Source organism: Vicugna pacos, unplaced genomic scaffold, assembly GCF_048564905.1.
Source record: "Vicugna pacos unplaced genomic scaffold, VicPac4 scaffold_102, whole genome shotgun sequence".
In the NCBI taxonomy this organism is placed as follows: domain Eukaryota; kingdom Metazoa; phylum Chordata; class Mammalia; order Artiodactyla; family Camelidae; genus Vicugna; species Vicugna pacos.
The window spans coordinates 1,271,401-1,287,893 of NW_027328782.1; the positions used below are offsets into that span (position 1 = coordinate 1,271,401).

The 16,493-nt window shown below is 41.8% G+C and overlaps 1 long non-coding RNA gene across 1 annotated transcript in view; it reads right to left on the minus strand.

Moving 5' to 3' along the window:
- Positions 1 to 1,398: 1,398 nt before the first annotated feature.
- Positions 1,399 to 16,493, minus strand: part of LOC140694700 (uncharacterized) — a 47,940-nt gene continuing 32,845 nt past the window's right edge. The window contains exons 2-4 of the long non-coding RNA XR_012070283.1: positions 15,068 to 15,165; positions 8,318 to 8,441; positions 1,399 to 1,649 (exon numbers count right to left, since the gene is read on the minus strand). This is a non-coding gene — a long non-coding RNA (uncharacterized lncRNA). The remainder of the gene's footprint in view (positions 1,650 to 8,317; positions 8,442 to 15,067; positions 15,166 to 16,493) is intronic.

Here is a 16,493-nt window from a genome sequence, read left to right on the forward strand (position 1 = left end):
TGCCAACTTTCTCCAAAAAGAAGGGGTAGCAAGCAAATCAGATAAATTCAGGGATCTTGGGGTGGGGAGTTTGGTGGGCTGACAGCTGAGTGGTCTCAGGTAGCTGTTTTACTGTGTAAAATAGTGACTATGATCCACAGTGACACATTGTCAAATTCTTGTGCCTGTAGCTGTGATACCTGGCCAAGTCTGTGCAGCCAATTTTATCGATGGTGCATAGTGAAAATAACTAAAATTCCCTGAGGACCATCTTATGTGACATCAATTCATTGACTCACTGAATTCCCTAAGCACACTTTTTGGTACATAACAGTCTTAAAATATGAAGAAGGGATTAAATGAAGCTCTGAAGTGTTGAAGCCTTGCCCGAAATCATGCAGATGGGAAGACATCGTGCTGGGAGCAAATCTTGGGCCAGACTACAGAACCTGAAGGGCCCAGCAAGTCCCCTCACCCAGGAACCTGGCCCACAGCCACTGCCAGGCCCTGTTCTGTTTCTATGAGTGCTCATGGGAAAGTGCCAGGGACTTAGTGTAAATATGACTTGATTAAGACATTCAAACTGGGATAGCCTTTTGTTGGGGACTGTAACCTGGGAGTGAAACTGGCAGCGAAGTAAGGGAAGAAACAGCCCTGGTTGTAAGAACATTTCTAGGGAAGAAGGCTCCCTGATGGGCTGGCATGGGAATCGCTGTGGTTGTGAGGCCCCTGTTGCCCTGTGGGGGTGTGGGCAGGGAAGGAGAGAGACTGTTCAGACTGGTCATAGTCACTACAGTTTGTAAACAGCTGAGTTCTGTTTCCTCACAGAACAGACACATGCAGGACATGAGGAAGCTTAGCTAATGGCCAACAGTGGGTAGCAATGGCCAAGAGTGGGGTGGGGAGGAGAAATGGGACCACATTCTGGAAGAACCTCTGCTCCAGGGGTCCAGGAATATAATGAATCATTGGGGATGCACAAAGGGTTTGTATGGCCTCATCATGTTTTTCCTACTTTAAACTGATAGTCTGGAATATATGGTAAAATACGGTGGAATGACTGCTCTTATTTTAGGTTCTACAAACTCTTAAATGGATGGATTTCTATCTCCATTATACAAGCACTGCTGGGAAACCTTTAAAGCCAAGTGAGGATCAAACGAGTGAGTACTTATTAATACTATTACCATGCTTCTACTGAATTAACACTTCAGCAACAGTATAATGGCCACGCTTCTTAACAACTGCTTCTGTAAGAGCTCTTGTATGTCACAAATAATAACTATAAAAAATATTAAAATAATAACAATTACAGTTTCAACAAATATGTTGTTTATAGCGATGATACTGTTAGCATCTCCCTCTCATATTAAACAATACTCAACACTGGATTCCTTAGGAAGCAATGTCAATGCATGTTTGGACTTTTCAAAGTCTTCAGCCCATGAAGACTTTTTACTCACATTGGTCCACCACAACCAGAATTGCTGTTCCTTGCATGGTGGGCTGCCACGCTGCGATGTCCTGGGCTTTTTTTGGCACCATGCGTCTATACTGGGTAGTCAAGTTTCCACATACCCACTCTGATTTGCAATATATTGTTCTCCAGATCCAACAGAGGGGCCACTGGAAAGAGGCCACAGATAAGGTGGTGAACCCAAACTGAATACCTGTTGAAGGAATGGACACACAACATGGAGTGGTGGATGGATGGAAGGCCAACATCAATTCCTCTACTCCTGTAAAGAGAGAGGGGCAAATGGTGAACTACATCCCAAAGAGAAAAGACATTCATGGTAATAATATTATTCAACAGTGAAAGAATCCAAACAAAAGGCAAATATAAAATCTCTGGGAAGAAGACTCATTACAACCTGTTTCTTTCATGTATATAACCTTAGTAGGAATAACATACTTAAAAATCTTCAACCAACCATAGTTATTTGCTGGTAATAAACTTGGGAATCTTGAAGCATATTATTCACTCTCAGTGTTGAAATAATACAATCTTGGAAGATGATTTGTCATTGAGGATTAAGAAAAAGAATATTGTGGTTGTATAGAAGAATTTAAATCGGAATAAGGAATGTACTTTTGGGAAAGCTCTGCATAGAGAATGTTGGAGGAAATGCACTGAAAACAGGTAAGTGAGCAAGCTCCCTTGAGTCTGGGAAGGTGAGTGCAGCACATTCAGAGAGTCTTTGAAGTTATTACAAGTCACAGAAAGGTATGCAATTAAAGTGTCTTCCTTAGCAAAATATCCTTCTTCAGGAATTTTTATCTTGATATTTCTATGGTCTGTGTGGTCACAAGAAGTCAAAGTTATGGTGGTGGATTAGAAGTTCTTTTCTCTCTGTCTGTAGTTTACAGGGCATTGCTACAGATGGGGCAGCAGAGATCTGCATTAAGCTGTTCCATGGGGTGAGGGAGCAGTTAGAAATGATAAGGCCAGAGATCTAAAAGACTTTTAGACCCTAACTGGCAGACATTTAAGTAAACTAGCACAGGTATGTAATTAAGACTGTGGATGAGAGGCAAGTTTGTAGTCCCTTTAGTGTTACTGCTCAGTCAAGGGATAGGGACCACTCTGGCCAGGAACGGCAAGACCGTGGATGGGGTGGATGGGTAGGAGGAGCTGACATTTGCTTCTGACCTGAGAGGCAGGGGTGTGTTGCAGAAAAACCGACAGTGCTGTAAATATGCCTCATGTCCACAGCCCAAAAGGAGCTGTCATATTCAGGGAGGTCACAGAGAAAGAACCAGAGTTAGTGATGCCACAGGGTCAGCAGTGTGGCAGCAGTGATGTCAGTATCTGTTTCCATAACCCACCTAACCCTACATGAACACATCTGCCTACAGGGGGCAGGTAAGTAGCAGAAATATGTGGAGTGGGTGCAGCCACTGGCAAATTGGCAAGTGGACATCCTAATGAAATGCACTGCTCACAGTCACCATATTGGAAAGAGGGCCCCACACTGTCTGATCCCCTTCTTATTCAAGAGAAACTAGAAATTAAGACTTCATTAGCAATCATCCCTGTTCAAACTCAGAAAAGTTACCATTTATAATGACAACAAAGGCACAGACTCTTCAGAAATAAATTAATGAAAAATGTTAAAATGATTCTGATAAATGACTTAAAAAAGAGAAAAAAATGATTATTGAATGAACAGTAGAATGCACCATCCTCTTCAGTTGGCAGACTCAATTTTGGGGGACATAGAAAATTTTTTCTCCAAAATAAATTTAGTATCTGAATGCAAATTTACTTAATAAACCTGAATGGATTTAAGAAAAAATTCTGAAAGGTGATCCTAAATTTCTTCCAGAAATATACACAAATATACAAATAAAATAATGAGGAGGGATGTTTGAATTTGTAATATTAGGGACATTCTGGAAAAGGATAAAATAGGACCAATTGTAGGAAGTATTAGTCTATGGTCGTGGAAACAGTATAGTAATAGTGTGCTGAGAGTATGAATGAAATAGAATACATTTCAAGAATAGGCATGGATATTTAAGAGATTTTAATAATATTATAAAACTGACACTTAAAATCAGTGGATTCAGGTACTGGTGTAATTAGCTAAATCACTAGAAGGCCTGGTACATTGTCCTCACTTTTGACATTAAAATAAATTCCAGATAATTTTTTAATTAAAAAATAAAACACTAGAAATAACCCAACATGATTTAATCTGTTCAGATATTCAAGCGAGAAGAACTTTCTAAAAAGCTTTTGGAACAAAGACCAAGAAGAACAAAGGCCTAGCAACTCAGCAAGGCCAGAAACGCCCCCTGTAAAACAAAACTGACCCTCGCCCAATCCTCCCTCACGGCCCTGTATTGCTCTCTGTTACTTTCTATACTTTCTTCTTCCCTTTAAAGTTTAGTTTCTTGGAGAAGTGCCTGCACTGATGACTCCTCCAGGGCTCAGAGCACTGCATCCCCCACGGCCCTCACTGTGGCAATGAGACAGGAGCTGCACTGCCAGTGGCTGCGTGTTTCAAACCAGTGGGCATTTTCAGCTCCTCTTTATTTGATTACCAGGTAGCTTTTCCGGTGGACAAATATTTTCCTCTCAGGGGAATATTTTCCCCCCTTAATTTTTGTTTTACTTAAATAAATTTTAAAAGCCCAGGCAGAAAGTTGTGTGTGCACATATGCACACACACAGATACACACAGATCTGTTTTTTAAAAGCTACCTAAGTGTAGTCCTCCTCCGCCTTTTCCTCAGTTTAGACAATTAGAGGTGGGCTTTAGCCCTTGCTTTTATGCCCCACACAACCCCCTTTCTCACTACGCTCCTTTTATCAGTGTTCAAATCCCTCTTAAGCCAGGTTACAGCCTTCTCTGTGTTGCCTCAACTCGTTTTCTCTCAACTGCACTGCTATTCTTCTTTCTCTTGGTGGACCTGTCTTCTCCCATTTGCCATGTACATGGCCCTTTTCCCCAAGGCCTCGTCTTCAGTCCTCCACCTGGCAGGACTGAATCGCTCCCACAGCCTCACCCACAGCTCCTCTGAGCTCCTGACTGGTGAAACCAGCTTAAAAATGGACATCACCCCTTAGATGTCCCATAGACACTTCGCACTCAAAATGTCACACACAGAACCATCTCCTCGAAACCAGCTCCTCCCCTTACACTCCCCCTGCAGATCTGCTCTCTGGATGGGTCACTGAAAGTCAACTCAGCAGCTCTGCTGCCCGCCGCCCCGGTCCTGCAGTCCCCACTGCAGCAGTCACCACTTATGCCGCCCATGTCTCTCTCCTTCTGCCCACGGCTTCTCTGCAGGCATGTGCCAATTGTTGTCTGGGTTACCTGGGTTGGTCCCCGAAATATCCTTTCCCCCAAAATATGGGCCTCCCCCCAAAAATAGTATCTTCCATTCTGCTGCCAGAATAACCAGATATTCTGCAACATAAACATTATGCAATTCTCTTACAAATATTCCAATATATCCCTGCTTCCTTAAGGATATATTGAAGTCTAAGCACACAAGGCCCATCGTGACAGAGGCCTTGTGCACCTGATATTCCCACCTATGGATCCTTTGTTCTAGTTCTACTTGTTGTTCTTCAGTCTGGCCAAGCCGCTTCATGCTGTGTACACATATATGTCTCTACCTCTCTGCATGAAGTGTCCACTCCCTCTACCACAAAATTGAGAGCTAACTTCCTTTCACCTTTCAAGATTCAGTTCAAATATTTCCAGCTCTAGGAAGTCCAATTTGTGTTCACCTGCTTAGCAATCCATTAACTACTTGCCATGCCTCGCCTGGCCTGGGAAGTGCAGACACCAAGTCTTACCTGTCTTGGTCTCCCCAGCAGTTGATGCAGTGTTTGGCATTGCAGTACTCAATGTTTGTTGGTTGGATAAATGAATGAATCAGTAAAGAGATAAGAGGTCTAAAATCGCCCCCAGTTACTCAGCTGCCATTTTGGAAAGTTTATTCTGCGGAGTTAAGGAAATGTCAGTGCAGGTGGTGGGCAGTCAGAACAGAGGTGAGGGCGTGGGGGAGACAGGCCTGGTCCTGGAGAGCGCAGGAGAGGCGTGGGTGGGAGAGCACTGGAGAGATAGGGAAAGGAGGGGGCGGGTGCAAGGAGATGTTGAAGAACAACTGATATTAAATGCAGTAAATTAAATGGAGAACATAATATATGAAGGGAAGATCAAGTTAACACAGCAAGGGTGGAAAAGGCAGTACCAGAGGTGCAGAGCTCTCACTTCATCCCTCACAGCATTCCACTTATGGCGCCCGCCCTCTGGGAAGGCAGCGTCAAATTCTTGAGAGACTGGTGTTTGTGCTGTGGGTGCTCTAAGTACAAAATGGTATCTTATGGCTTCCAGATTTTAAGACTGATAGATTATTTCTCTTATGTCCCATGTCTGAGTTCTCAGGCAGCAGGATCATTGGCTGGTGGGGGGTGAGATATTGTGGTTAACAACTCAGGGTTACTCTAATAATCTCAAAGGACAGTGGGGAATTCATGAAAACAAAAAAAAGAGAAATTTCTCCCAGAAAAAAGCATATGCCATATAGAACCTTGTGGGGGCCTTGGGGACAATTTTACCGCCACCTCATCTAACAGTTGTATGTGAGTATGTTGAAACTCCAAGCTCAAGTCACTTAAACACGTATGAGAACCTGGGTCCAGGCTGTGGTGCACCAGACATGGACGGGAATATGAAAAGCCTGACTACTGCCTCCAACAGGATCAGTCAATCCGGGGAGCACAATGGACACGGACACGATCACGTACCATCAAGACAAGAATCAAGTGCAATTCATGCCTAGAAAGGAGAGCAGAAAATCTCTAAAAAGTGGAGGGGTTCCTGCCAAGGCTTGGCAAGAGTCCTTCCAGGCAGAAAAGCAGAGAAAGTTACTTCAGGCGAAGGAGACTAGTGTTGGTGGCTGGTTTAGAGGCCAAACGAGACACGGGTGGAGGGCTCCAGGGTCATCTGTCAGTAGCTGTTCCCCTTCAGCAGCTAAGAGGCATAACTAAAAAGGCAGGTGGGGTGTCATTAATGATCATGGGAAAAACTGGGAGGAGGAAACTGAGGTCAGGGGATCACCACCAAAGGCACTTTATTTTAGAGGAACAAAAAGAATTCAAAAAACACTTGGAAATTCTATCTCCCGTGAATGAAAAGAACACAAAAATAAGTTTCACTCCAGCGTTGAATACAGAATAACAGGCTGCCTACTCTCAGAAATGGATTGAATATTCTAATTCATCAGGGATTATTTAGATAATAGGAAAATGAATAAATCTGAACAATCTCTCTAGAATAGCTGTTATGCCATCCTGTTATCTAGGGTAGAGTTAGGCTGAATTATTTAATTGGTATTTTAATGAGACTATAAAGTTCTAAAAGTCCTATCAATTTCTCCCAAAAGCGTACAATTTTTCCTTTCATGACCTTTATTTGACTTAATTAGAACAATAACTTTTTTCCAAGGCTTTTTTTTGTGTGTATTAAAATACCAAATGATATGCTGCCCCCAGAATGTTGTTGTTATTATTAATGCTGGTAATAGCCCCAATAACACATATTTACAATTATGACTCATTTTGGAATAACAGGTCATTGGCTTAAAGTCCTTTTGAAAATAAGAAGAATAAATGAACATAATTTCTACACCAGGGACAGCAGCTGCACCCTTAATGGAACCTGGTCACTAAACACAACAAAAGCAAAGATGAAACTCAAATCAGACACCAGGCCACAAAGCATAGCTGACTGAAGATGCCACAAGATGACCTTTCATTCACCGAGGGAACCAGATGCGTTTCTATGTATAATGTATATTTTTAAAAGCAGTTATTTTATATATAGAATGTAAATTAGGAAAAAGAAAACTCCCTCTATCTGTAGACTTATAAACAGGAAGCACAAAGGGGTGACTTTGCAGACATGAACCTGCATGCTTAAATGCAAAGCCTATTGACAAAAATCCTTTCCTGTCTCCTAAGCTAAAAAAAAAAAAAAAACTACTTCAAGGCAATGGTGAGCTGAAAGGGCTCAGATACAAAACGTGCACATCATCAGCATTCTAGTAGATAAAAGTGCGCCATGCATAATAGTAAAGATAAAGTTTCCTATGGAAATCTATTTTGAGATGCAACAATTTAAAGGCAACTGAGAGCTCAAAACCAAGTTCAACCAAAGAGAAACAGAGCCCAAGCAAATGTACAGAAATGGACAAAGACATTGGAGAAGGAGGGGTCTGTGTTCTACCGATACTCCAGATCAGCAAATTCATCCTGAAATCAAGCCAGTGATGTGCCATGAGGTCACTCAAGGAATCAGGCAGAAAACATCGGCCAGAAGAAATAGGAACAATATCAAAGGCAGGTGTGAGATGTGGAAGGGGTGACCCTGTGAACCTTGCTGCAATGAGGCAGGATGCTTTTGCGGGCTTTCTGCACAAGCTGGCTGGCTCACATGACTCTGTTTAGAAGGATATCAGCCAACAGCTGTGCCACACGGGCTACATCCCGAGCTGAGTCACATCTAGTAATGGTTCTGAGTTCATCCTTAGATGACATGACCAGAAGGATCTGAGAATCAATGGTGGAGATGTACCTGAATGAGTATCCCATTTCATTCTTTGGCAGTCAATCTTCAGCTTTGTACAACATAAATATTGACAAAGATACACACAGGCACCCTATTTGAAAGCCTGACTGCATAATTGCATCTAATGGAGAAAAGTGGGTTCCGTTTCGGTATGCTAGGACATTGTTTGGCACGGTAACCGATGCTTCTGAGACCCAAAGCATATTCTAGTATAACCGACAGCACAGAAATCTCCACTGATGACTTACTCATTTCAGGGTATTCATAAAATAACCCCTGTTTGTCCATGGGATACAGATGGTTGTCCAGTTCCCATCGTGGAGTGGTCTGTTCTGCTCCCGAAACTGTGGCACCATTAGATTCATGACCCAGCTGTCAAACAGATCAAATTATAAGGCAGGATATTATCAGACCAAGGTCATAAAAGTATTACTGACATCTCAAGCTGAATACATCATCTTCCCAAGAATTTAATTTCTTGTTTTCAGGATAAATTTCTTTTTATTGCTGCCTCCCTACCCTCAAATATTGTGAAAACTAGTCCTGACTACGCACCTTGGGTTTACCAAAATTGTAACGACTACTACTACTTTATCTCCTACCTCCTTTTCAGGTGGGCATTTTAGATTTTAGAAGATGCCTTCCCGCATTTGACATTTTTACCCCCATTTCTCTGCTATTATCCACCATGGCCTTTCCAGTCTGAAAATCGTCAGAGAAAATAAGTAAAATAAAGTAATACAGGGACTTTGAGCTGGTGATAAGTGCTGTGGAGGAAAATAAAGGAGGGTGAGGAATGTGTGCTAGGGAGGAGTGGGGATGGGGCAGTGACCTTTGAATAAGGCAAAGACAGAAGCAAAGGGGTGGGCAACGGAGGGGCAGAGGGAACAGTGATCACAGGCCTGGAGGACACTCACGCAGGACAGACATCATGGAGACTGGTGTGGGCCACAGTGAATAGGAAATAAGTGGTGGTTTTGTGGGTGGAGCCTTAGAGGCTGCCATGAGGATGTGGGCATCTTTCCCTTTGAAGGAATTGCGGAGCCATGGAGGGTCACCGAGCAAAAAAGTGATACTCTAACGTTGGATAGAACAGGTCCAAAACCCTAATTTAAGCTGAACAAATCAAGGGCCAAAGAAGTGACATGCCACCTCAAATGCAGTGCAGAGCTTGAAAGAAACAGCCTCGACTCGCAGCCCAGTGCTCTGCCCCCTTCTGGATGCTGTCCCATAGAGCTATCTCTAAGGATAGTTTTTTCCTCACTTAGAGGCTTGTGGGTCAACTGAATGCTTCCCCCTTTTTCAAATGGTAATTTGTCCTGAAAGGAAATCAGATTTGGCAGTGAAACAAGGCATGGACCTGTGACCTACAGAGCTCTTGTCCCTGAAAGCAACAGCTGGCACGTGGTTTACTCATGGAGTTCAGCAGAAGAGACAGAGCAACAACAGACAACATAGCGTCTGGCTGAGCTTCGACTGACTGTACTGCACGTTTGGATGGATTTCAAATTTGGACAGTGAGGTGGCTTCACATGAAAGACAGGTGTATATATCATACATGCCCACACGTCTGTATGCATACACACGTAGACACACACAGATCATTTGATGTGACTTGTAAAGAGCTGCCTCTGCTTGGTTTCCCACGGCCTCTAATCTCAGCATTAACCTTTCACTGGCCATGCTCCCAGGTTTGCTACGAGATTTCTTTGCAATGGAACATGCCCTTCGCTTCACAAACTTTCCCCACTTCTTTCAATGACATTAGGGGAAGAGCAGGGAGCTCTGGGAAGTGCTGGGGATATGGACTCGAGATACCCCTGAATCTGAATCCGCACTTCATGGCTTATTTGTTATTTAACTTTATTTACATTCAAAATGCAATTGTTGCAGATCTCAGAAGGTGATTTACACTCACTGCTATGGCAGAATGTTGCGGTTAGTAGACCCACCACTGGATCCTCTTATTCAACACGTTATTCCAATATTTCAGATATTACTGTATCACAAATGCCCATTTCTATATTTTGATATCTGCTTTTCAGTATAATTACCTTCCTTCTTTATTCTCTAAATCTTATGATTTTAAAACATTTTTCTGAGAAGTGTTCCACAGGCACTTTACATATGATAATATGATAAAGCGATCCTGGAGATCAAAACCACATTTAAAATCCTGAGATAAACTCAACTGTGTCATATATATGGCTAGGTTTAGTCTGCTTAATTTGTTACTTTGTTTAGTAATTTTTGTTTCAAACAACAAGATCCTACTGTATAGCACAGGGAACTACACTCAATAACTTTTAATAGCCTATAGTGGAAAAGTATATAACAAGGAATATATATATATATATATATATATATATATGAATCACTATGCTGTACAGCAAGAATTAACACAATATTGTAAACCAACTATACTTTCAACAAAAAAAGTTGAAATAAAATTGAGAGATGAAACTTCCACTGCCCAGACTGCTGTCACGATGAAACGATTCAAAGCAGGCCAGGTATTAGCAACCCCCCTGACACATCAAAACCCCGTGGGGGATCTGCCTTTTGAGCAGCACTGGCTAACCGGCTGTGGTCACCTGTAAATAGGGTTGAAATCACTTAGACCCTTGGCTTGGGATCACCGTGGCCACAGGGTTGGGGGTCACTGCAGCACCTACGAGAATGATGGGGCCAGCCTGCTGCTGAAGCCGCTCCCCAGGCCGCAGCCCAGAGTGCTGCAGGCAGGTCTGAGGTCCGGCCGGGGGCGCGCAGCTCCACAGCCCCTCGGAGCCCTGCGGTGCGGGTGGTGCTGGGACAGCGCTCATCCATCACCCTCCCTGGTAAGCAAACTCGGGATTCTCCTGGGGGAATTTTTCTCTGCCTCATACTTCCTGTCTCAGCCACTTGTGGAATCCGGTCCATGCCCCAGGGAAGAAGGGCTTTTACCCTCCGGGACCCAAATCCATCACGGTTTGGATCCAGAATGAAACTTCCATGTTAACTCATCTGGCGCTCCCTTCTTGTGCTGAACTGCCCTCCCACGTCGGTGGCATTAGGTCATATTAGAAGTCCCGACTTGCTTTTCCTTAGCTAAGACTCTGAGCCTCTTGCTCAGTCTTCCTGAGTGGAACCACTCATCAGTGGCAGAAAAGCTTGGGCTGTCGTCCACCCATCATTGTACTCGGTCTTTTGGGTTTTCTGTTGGGTTATGGTTCTCATGCAGGGATATCAATTTGCACATGAGAAGCACCTGTAGACATTTTAAAAAATACAGACACTGGATCCTCCCCCCTCTCCAGCCAAGGCTGGAAGCTTTCTCCCTCTAGCGGGGGTTACACAATCATTTGCTTGGGAATTGACCACACATATTGGCATAATCATAGTAAATTGCCCTTTACTCTGTGCTTGCCACGTGGCATTTTCTACTTCATGTTGTCTTTGTACCTTTATTATCACATTTAATCCCTGAATTATAGATTATCACCATTTCTGTTGAGGACACTCCTACTTGCTAATCTTGAATACAAGTATTTTTGATTCTCTTAATCTATTTCATTCCTGAGTTTCCTGTTCCTGAATTTAAAGAGTGAATTATGGACACATGTATTTAACATTCTCTTATTATATGTATCTGACTCATCCTCTAACCAAATCATATCTGGAGAAGAGAGAATTTCTCTTTTAATCATTTGATTTTCTTATTATATAGTAGTACATACGCACAGTGGAAAATGTAGAAAACATATAAAGTAAGAAAATTATAGCCATATATTATCTAAACACCAAAGGACAATGCTATGTCATTTTGGGCATTTAACTATTTTTCTTAATATTTTATCATAAAATTTCCCTAGGAAATTTGCTTAACCCTGGAATTGTACTAGCCTTTTGCCCAGTACAGAATAACATTCCCAGAAATGACCCCAACATCAAAATGGTATGTGAGGCTGGGAAGGCCACAGGGCACACAGCTTATCCTCTGAGTCCTACAAAGAATGCTGTTAATTCACTTATGTTATGCATTCGATGCCTGTGAGTCAGTCACTCACTCAGCTGGCTCGGACTGAGACCTACGTTATACCAGGTGCCGATCCAAGTGCTGGGGAGACCCCAGAGGGAGCCTGGATCACGGCATCACTGTCCTTCTTTATTTGCTCCCAGAATCCTACTCAAGAACCCTACATGGGATAGGGGGGATGGAGGCAGGTGAGATACAGTGAAATTCATTTCATTATGTTCCTTTAGACATATTTAAATAGCATGAAAATTGTCGCTAATTTTGATAAGTTTTCTTTTCCCTTCCTATGTATTTTTGAGGATGGGTATAGTTTTGGTGCAGCAACAGTAATTGATAGATCTTTGGTATGGTAGGATTTTATATGAAAAATTAAGAAGGAAACTGCACTTATACAAAGAGAAGAGGCAGTGAGGAAAAAACAAGCCACCCTCGAACTTGGCTACAATTCAGAATTCCTGGTTTTCAAAAAAGGGAAACATAATTCAAAATATATTCTCTAAATATTTTAGCCCCTAGTAGAAATACATGCAGGCAACGTTCAGATCACTGGAACCTAGAACAATGTGCTTACTTAAGCGAAGGTATATACAGACCACAGATACTATAATGCATCCTTTATTTTAAACTAGTTCATGTGAGCAAGTTTCATTTCACATAAACTGCTAAGTAACAGTTTTGGAATTATATCCTTCTTGATTGGTAAAAATAGCTCATGGATTACCAGATTCAACAAAATTTAGTATTAAATAATTTACTTATTTCCTTCAGGAAATTCTTTTGAGTAATCTGAGTTAAGTATTTCCTCTATCTGATCTATTACTTTTCACAGAGAAAAGTAGTATTATTTGCACATGACCTAATTTTACTCCTCTGGAAATATCTGACTGTGAGCTCAGGTTAAAGGTTGTCTACTGCACAGCAGGGAAAAAAAGATTCATTTCACAGTGAAGATCAGAATCTTTTTTTTGAAGGGCGTGGTGAGCTGGGGGACAAGGGAAATGCCTTTGTTTCGAGACAGACCCCAGTATTCCATACTGAAGCTGAAAGATGGAGCCCATGTGAAGAAACTTGGAAGGACACACTGACACCCAAAGATGTTCACTCGGCAAAAACAGAAGGAAAGAAACAAAGAAAAAATAATTTAACTGCCCTATAAAGAGAATGGACAGAAACTTGGTAATAAGGGAGAGAGAAGGAAGGTTAGGGAAGGGAGGAGAAACAATAAAAACAAACTTGGTTGTGGTGGGCAGAATACCAGGTTTCTGGAGCCTACAATGAAGGATGATAAGAAAAAAAGTAAAGTTTAAAAAAAGTTACAAAGTTTAAAATAGTTTAAAAATTAGAAAACAAAGTTAAAAAAATAAACTTTTTTATAGTGGCATGGAAGATTTTAAAATGATGGAGGTTTTTTATTTCAAAATTCAAGTTGTTTGAGTTTCTCCCCCATGCTACAAACAACAATAAGACCTGCTTGTGTAAGTGGTTTTGGGGGACACCACAGAGAGGGGTGAGCTCTGCAGTTAGGTTGGCCAGGAGCAGAATGCTGGTGTGGAAGGCAAGACAGAAGAGAGATCAACAGTTTCATGAAAACAGAAACTCAAAGCCAGAAATTATCTTAAAAAGGTTAGTGTGGTAGGCAGAAAAATGTTCCCCGCCATTATGTCTATGTCCTTATCCCCAGAACATAGGAAGAGGTCAGATTCCCTGGCAAAGGGGCCTATGGTTGCAGATGTGGTTAAGGTTGCTAACCAGTCAACTCTAAGAGAGACCAGCTGGATTATAGATGTGGGCCCAGTGTAATCACCAGGGTCGTTAAAGGAGGAAGAAGGAGGCAGAAGAGGGGAGAGAGGACAGGAGATCTGACCACAGGATCAGAGTCAGAGGCACACAACCATGCTGACCTTGAGAAAGAGAAAAGAGGTCACAGGCCAAGAGACGCAGGTGGCCTCTGGAAGACAGAAAAGTCAAAGATACATGTTCCCCTGAGACCTTCAGAAACAGCCGTGCCAACACTTTGACTTCAGCAGGCTTCTGCGTTCAAGAACCCTACAAGGTTAAATTTGTGTTGTTTAGTGGAGACTTTTTCTTTTTCTTCCTACTACCATGATGTTTGGGGATACTAGTTACAACAGCAACAGAAAGTGAATACAGTAAGCTTCTTGAAATGTTCAGAAATTGCAGATAACACTGGACAGTCCACTTTGATGTGGGATTGTGCTTATGTGAAAATCAAAAGGACAGTGTGACCTTTGCTAACATCTGCTTTTCTCATTTTTAGGAAGAGAACAGTAAGTCAAAACCTCTGTTGTTATTATTTTAGACAAGTGTCTCTTAAAACATTATGTAACCCTGTGCCTTAGGACCCTAAGAGAGTCTCTGTTCTTAGAAGAACCTGGATTCAGAGAGATAGGGTCTTACATCTGAGTCCCACAGTGGTCTCTTATTGGCAATGAGAGCTTGGGCAAATCAGTTACCCTCTTTAAGCCACAGGATCTTCATTTACAAAAGGAAGATAAGAATAAGGATTCTTTGGGTGATTAAATTGTACACACACACACATGCACACATACATATTTGTACAACATTTAATACAGTGACTAGCACATACTAGGCACTCAACAAATTCCTGTTATGGATTTTTAAATGCATATATAAAAGGAGGAGAAATTTGCAGGAAGTTGTAGGAAAACTTAGTTCATGGCCCCAAAAAGGGCCATCTCTCAATGGGCTCTGATCAGTCAGTCCCCAGTGATGTGCTAATAAGCAGAGACTATAGCACTTGAGGACTTATGTTAAACATAAAAAGGAAGGTATTTAAACATAATTATTAAACAGCAGGTACATTTATAATGTTGGCTGGATCATCTTATCTGGAGAGCTTTAATAAGCAGAGAGTCTCCCCTGTTCTAGAGATGGGCACACAGGAAAATGACGTGGGTGGGTGGGCCATTCTCACCCCAAGATCACATGACTGAGTACTCACGGAAGTAACACCTCTTGTATGTTATTCCAGATGGACTGTCCTCCCATGATTATTGTCAGCTGTGTCATCAGTTCAAGGAGACAGCCACTTGGGTCACACTGGAATATTAGAAAGAAAATCCCATCTAAATTTTAGATAGCTCTAACATGAAATAAAGTCATTATTTTATGCCTAAAAAAAATCTACGGAAAAGAGAGTAAAGACACTCCTCATTGGGCAACTAAGAGAAAACCTGAAACAGGTTAGACTGTCAGAACACAAAGCTGTATTCACACCTCTTCATTTCTGTATTGTTACAGGCAATACACCAGATCTCACGGATAAGTCACAAATCTGCCCTTAAAGAATGTGATGTAGAAACACGAGGAGTAGTAGTTGACAAAATGGAACAAGAACACCTTCATGGCTGGGTTGTTCTCATAGTCAGTCTGGTCCTTGGGAGCTCTGCAGCTAGAATAAAAAAAGGTAAGTCTGTAAAACTGTGAACGGCTTTGAGACCCTAATCAAAGCCACGGACACATGAGTTAACACAATAAATATGTATATAAATATATATATATATATATATATATATACACAATTCACACTGTTTTCATATCAGCTGTTTTGAATTTCTTAACATATCCACTATGTTAAGTCCAACTGTACACATTGTTGTAAGAGTTTCTCCCACTAAGAACGCAATATCCCACAAGGAAAAAAAAAAAATCACCCGTTCCTTAAAATTTATAAGCACAACAGTATCCAATGGGCAAGAACTGTCCTCTGTCAGGTGTTATTTGAAAGAAAGCTACTTCTAAACATCCTGCTAAATAATATTCTCTTGTCCCCCTGAACGGCAGTAAGGTAGGACTATTGAAGAAGACAAACAAAACACGGGGCAACTTGCTAGAAACATTTGAGGAACATAAAACGGGTCATCCTCCTAGTTCAGAATTTGAATTGGTCTTAGTATTTTCAGAAGATGACCACTGAGCAGACCACTGGGAAAATCACCCAGCCACATGCAATGTGTGGGAAGCACTTAACTTAGGTTGCTAAGCCGCTGGGTGGGATACAAGCCAGAGAGAAGAAACATTTATTATAGAAGCCGCAGCTGATGAGAATGGAGTTACACTAACAGGAACAGCATGGGGGGAAGACACATAACAGTGTGATTACTTGTCCTCTCCGTAACGCGCAAGCAAATCTGCCACTGGAACCACGACCCTCTTCCACTTATTTGCAATACAGAGACTATTTACTTTCAACAACAGGGTACATTATCTAATGTAATTGAAATTATTATTAAGCACTGACATATTTACACAGAGCTTGGACATTCTAAAGCTTCCTTTGTCCCTTTTACTAATGCAAAAATGGAGCTAATTCACTTCTCATATAGGCTAGAGAAAATAAGTTTGCACTTGAAGTTAACTAAAGACTA